This window comes from Pimephales promelas, chromosome 18, assembly GCF_988280905.1.
Source record: "Pimephales promelas chromosome 18, fPimPro1.hap1.1, whole genome shotgun sequence".
Lineage (NCBI taxonomy): Eukaryota > Metazoa > Chordata > Actinopteri > Cypriniformes > Leuciscidae > Pimephales > Pimephales promelas.
Window position 1 is genome coordinate 17,838,495 of NC_142786.1, and position 6,406 is coordinate 17,844,900.

A 6,406-nucleotide genomic window follows, 5' to 3' on the forward strand; every position below is an offset into this window, starting at 1 on the left:
GCCGTCAATTACGTCATCACGTCGTACTTGCGTCCTGTCAGCCTAGTTCGTTTTCTCCATGGACAGTATGGTTTTCTCTCTAAATGAATGCTCTATTCATATAATATAGCCGAATGTCAAATAAAGCTGTTTTCCTATCTTTTTTGTTGTCAGACAATAGAACGAGTAGCTATAATATAGTGAATGATTACATTTTTTATAGGCCTATGTGGAACATTAACTGAATTGAGAGAGTTAGAGAACCGGATGAACTAATGAGTATTACGGTAAGCACAAGAAAAGAAAGAAAATGAAAATGATCAAACTAAATTCTTTATATCAAACAAAAGAAAAGCAGATAAGTGATAAGTCTGTGGAAAAGCACTGCTCATTCGCTTCTGTCAGCGGCCGTGCGCTCCTCACAGCCATTCACTGAACAGGACGCAGAGAGAGAGAGTGATGACAGGGAATTAGTGTAAAGCAAGAGCTCGCGCTCGCAGGACAGTACTGGCAACATTTGGAGGTTACTGAGTTTTGTCTAAAAGTCGCTAAAATTGTGGGGTACTTTCCATAAGATCATCTTTCAATGCAAATCAAACCAGCTATTAGGCTAACTGAAGTAAAACCATGCCAATCTCTAGGTGTGGTGGAAGGTGTGTGATGATGTGGGGATATTTTAATTCCAAAGGCCAAGGGAACTTTATCAGGATGCATATTATCCTGGATCCATGAAATAACTGGCTTTTAAAAATAAAAATCAATGACTTATGCACCCTGTATTTTAAGGAAAAACATTTATTTATTTATGATACATTATTCATTCACAAAGAAAATTTGTGTCCTTAAAGGTTGGAGTTTTCCTCATTTTTCTAATTAAGGCATTAAGATCAATATCCAAAAGATGATTTTTTATTCCTCTTTTTAGGCAACTTTAGCATGGGGGCAAACACTTTTATTCACACCACTGTAGTTTTTAATATGTGGTTTGTTTGTAAAGATATTACAAACAAACCTATTTAAACACATATATTTTAAAATATGAAAAATTATTTAAAAATCCTATTTAAAAATATGATCTGAAGTTTTCGGAGTTGTAAACTCAGCGCTCGTCTACCCCGCCTGGAACAACCGAACCTCGGCCACTGCTTCTGACGGTTGCCGCTGTCTCGGATGTCTCTAGTCTAGTGGTTGAACACGAGATATAATTCGTCTTGTGTTTATCTAACGGTGTGTGTTTATCTTCTCTCACTAAATGGTTCCCTGGTAAATCGTTTTGGCTGAGGGCAAAGTGAAGTTTCATAACATTTAGGCTATTTAACGTTGCGCTGTAGCTATGTTTGACTGAAGCTACTCCTGTTATAATGGCTAGCCTACTGATGAATAAAACTGAAATTTAACAAAAAAGAGCTAAATATTAATTATAAGTCACTTATTAACTTATTTTTTATTGTGTATATTCTGTAATTGAAATGTCTTATTCTATTGCTATTATTATAGTTAATAAACTATACAATTATCAATATTTTTATATAATTATACTATTATTCTTTACCATTTTATTTGCTCTATACGATTTGTTTATGTTATTGACTAAATATTTACTATTCTCACTTTATGTTATAATTACTATTTGCATTGCACTGTAGGCCTAGTTGTAACATAACATATGTATTATCATAAAGAATCCATCAGTTATCTATGTTATTGATAAAATTTGGTCAATCACAGAAAATGCTTGTTCCACAATAACCAAACTTAAATATCTCAGTATGGGGGTCACCATTCTTATCCAAGAATAAAAAGCCAGATACATCACACATTCTTTATTTAAAATAAATACTTTACAAGTCTAACACCGATTTTATCATCTCTACACTGGTTACCTATTAAGTTCCGTATCAACTACAAAGTACTACTACTGACCTATAAAGCCCTAAATGGTTTAGCTCCTATGTACTTAATGGACCTTCTTTCGCCCTACAATCCACCGCGTTCCTTAAGATCACTAAATTCAAGGTTTCTGGTCATTCCTAGGATATCTAAGTCCAGTAAAGGAGGGAGGGCATTCTCGCATTTAGCTCCAAAACTCTGGAATAGCCTTCCCGATACGGTCCGAGGCTCTGACTCGCTGACACAGTTTAAAACTAGATTAAAGACGCATCTCTTTAGTCAAGCATTCACATAATGCTTACCTTTTAGTCCTCTGTTATGTCATACGGAACCGTTTGCCACTGAAACTGCTTAACGCACCAGTGGGGCTCGACAGCCTTTTAGACAAACGGGTCGGCGCGTATTGGTTGGGTTGCGGAGAGTTTGTGAGATAGTGGTTTTCTAACACAGACTCCCGTATAATGGAAATCATTATGAACATCAGCTATGCTAATTACTTCCCATCTGCCTTTCTGCTGTTATCCCGGGACGCTTGCCCTGAGAAAAATGGCGTTCGTCAGGTCCAGTTTTGTATCCAGCCTCTCACAGGGATTTCGGATGCCCCAACGCCTGTGATGAGAGGACCAACGCCTGTGAAGAGACGACTCAACGCCTGCGATATGTTATGGTGCCGTTTTATACATAAACAATATTTATATTTAATATTTATATATAAACAATATGAATGTTAGCCAGAGGAGAACTGGCCCCCGACTGAGCCTGGGTTCTCCCAAGGTTTTTTTCTCCATCCAATCTGATGGAGTTTTGGTTCCTTGCCACTGTCGCCTTGCTTTTGGCTTGCTTAGTTGGGGTTATTATATTTAATATTTAACAATATTATTGATCTGTGTTGTACTACTTTCATGTTATCACTGTGAAGCTGCTTTGATACAATCTGTACTGTGAAAAACGCTATATAAATAAATGTGACTTGACTTGACTACACAACTCCTTGTCCAAGGGCTTGTTCTTTCCAGACTGTACTATTGTAATTCTCTGATGGCCGGTCTTCCAGCATGCAGTCAAACCTCTTCAACTGTTCCAGAAAGCTGAAATTACTGCAAATGAACATCGTCTCGTGGTGCATCTCCTCAAAGAGGGACAAAATCACTTTCACAGACCTTTACCTGGACTGTTCCCTGCTGGAGGAATGACCTATTCTATATCTATTATCTTCACTATCTATTAAAAAAAATAAATATAAATAAAGTACATGGACTGCCTTAACTGGGAAGGGTCACAGCACTTGCATATTGTTGTCCTATTGTTAGTTTCACTGCTTCTATTGTTCTCATTTGTATGTCGCTTTGGACAAAAGCATCTGCTAAATGAATAAATGTAAAATATAAATGTAAAATGAAGGCTGGAACTCGTATAACACTTCTCTCACGCTCCCTGGTTTATTTAATTCATCAACAATATGATGAGAGAATTCTGTTGATTTTTGTCCTGAAAGCCATGAAAATTCCCTGTGATGAAAATGACATATTAATTATGCATTTTGCAATAAAGTGTACAAAATCAAAGCTGTACAAAATTACAGTTGGAAATGACAAATAAATACATGTGATTATAGATATATATATAACAGAAACACCTCTTTAGGCTTCATTCAAAAGTCGTTCTCATTTTATATGGAACTGTTTTGATCAAACTATTCACACTCACATTCAAACTATTCATTTCAATGTCACTCCTCTCCGTGTTAATGCAGATGTTAAGGCACATGTTAATGCAGATATAAGGCAGATGTTAAAGCAGATGTTAAGGCAAATGTTAATGCAGATGTTACGGCAGATGTTAATGCAGATGTTAAGGCAGATGTTAATGCAAATGTTAATGCAGAAAACATAGTTTGTTTGACCTGAGCAGGATTTCAGAAATGAACTGAATTGAGTCTGCTGTTTTCATGGACTGTCTCTGTGGCGAGTTTTCTCCCTGCTCTTCTAATGAATTGGTTTTGCCCTGTTTGCTTGCAAATTGCCCTTCCCTCCTCTCCTAATTTTCCAATTTGCTGTGTCATTTATGTGTAATTTGGGATCGTACAGGGCCATATTACTTTCGCAAATAAGGTGATAGACTTTATTGAGGCTTTCATCTCAATATTTTATTTATTTTCTTCTAGAAAGAAACTTTGTTGTATTATTTTCATGTTACCAATGTGAAGCTGCTTTGATACAATCTGTATTGTAAAAAGTAATACATAAATAAAGGTGACTTGACTTGACATAAAGGTAAGGCACTTTAGAGAAAGAGTGCTATGAACCAAAGCGCTAAAACTAAGGAGATTCTGCTTCTTCAAAGACAAGCTAATGGGCTATATGCACGCATAAGTTCCGCATTTGACGTAAGGCCGCTCGTCCATTTCCGGTTGTGTAGATTAAAGCGGAGGAAAACCGGAGAAAACGGGATTATGGCAGAGTCTTCAATATTTACTGTCCTCCCGTCTTTGAAACGAAACGTACATACGTTTAGATGTAATTTTATATATAGTTATGTTTATTTAATATAATTTTAAAAAGAAGCATAAACACAACGAGGGGTGTCTGTTTTATCTGTTTTTGTGACTAACGTTTCATTAGTATAACCATGGAGTATAAAATTTAATATAAATTCTCGGTATTGCATTGGACTCTACGATCGGCGGAAGTTATCAAGCATCCTTAATCCTTCACCGGAAATAACGCCGTGCATAGAGCCCATTTCATTCTCAGCTCAAGGTACAACACGTGACGTCACAAGGGGCGGGGCAATGCGAACCTCCAAACTCCATCTGAGTCCGTTTCGCCTGATGACTTTTAGTCTGAGGCTATTTTGCCTGATGCCTTTTTGTCTGAGGCTGTTTTGTCATTTTGTCTGATGCCTTTTTGTCTGATGCTTAATTGTACGAGACCTGACACCTGACATTGTTTTTCCTGAGATCTAAAGCTTTTCAGTCTGAGGCGTGATGCTGTTTTGTCCAATAACTGAAGCCTTTTAGTCTGAGGCATGATGCCTTGTCTTCATATGTCTGTCTGAGGTCTGAGGATGTCCTAAAATGTACACCGTAATACGGTCGTTTGTGACGTCAGAAACACCAGCGATTTCAAACCATGTTTTTGAGACTGTCTTTGGTTAACTGCAGTTTTAAGGAGGCAATACTACAGCAATGCTGTCAACTTATGAACTTACACATGGTGTGTCTTAAAGCAGATTAAAAACACCACATACACAAATAACAAGCTAGATCTTCACCACAGGGGGACGTTAAAACAAGAACAAATATCTGTCAGTGGAATCAGAAAAATAATCTTGTTTTCTCTTTGAATTAACTCTGACAGATATGAGGGCTGTTTCACAAAACCAAGATAGCGGATTAAGTCGGGATTTTCCAGATATCCTGGTTGAATTAAGCCGGGACTCGGTTTCAAAATGCAAAATGTTCTCATATTCGATCTTAACCTGTTGCCAGGTCCTCTTTGGTCCAGTCATGTTTGTTCAGTATAAATATTGATAGTGTAACAAATTAATCAGCTGTCAGATTCACACATGTTACAACATTGACTTCCACTGTTCATTTTTAAGTTTACAGTTGTTCATTTGAGCAAATGACAAGTAACTCCTTGAATGTATAATTATGAAGTTTTCAGTAGCGTATTCAGTCGATCCGCTATTGTTTGCCATGCCCTTTCTCGCTCCTTTATAATAGCGGCAGTCTTTCCTTTTCTGAGTATGATGTCCTTCAATTCCTTGTAAGTCTACATTAAAAGATGTTGCTCATTTGGTGTGAAGTATGCAGTGTTGGGTAAGTTACTCTTAAAAAGTAATTAATTACTAGTTACTAATTACCTCTTCAACAGTGTAAGTAGATTACTGTACTAATCTAAAAAAGTATTTAATTACTAATTACTTTGAAAATCCCATATCAATCTCAACCAGCTGAATAATACAAGGATAGACATGAATCTGTTTTAATTCTTTCAAATAAATACTATAAAATTGCATGAATTATCCTTAAACAGACCAAGGTGGAGAAGGTTACATTACAAAAACATACTTTTTAGCATCAGACAATACATTTTGATGTTTTATGTCTGATCTCATGACATTTCACACTTTTTTCATATATATTTTACAATAATTCATACGAATTTGTACAAGTGCGATCGTATGATTTAGACACCTCATAAAATGCATACGAATCGCTGTGAAATTGGATAGATCTATACACAGTATACCTCAATTACATCAGAAGTAACTGTAATTAAATTACAGATAAATTAAAGAGTAATCCCTTACTTTACATTTTCAAGGGAAAAGTAATTAAATTACAATAACTAATTACTTAGCAATTAGTTACACCCAACACTGGAAGTATGACGCATGCTTATCCATTGTAGCATCAATGAATCTGTGATGGACTGTGTGGTCTCTTGAAGGAAGCTGTTGACACCCACTGATCTGAATTACTTACACCTGGCTTGACATAGCCGCTCCTCCTGAGCCTGGTTTGGCCTTT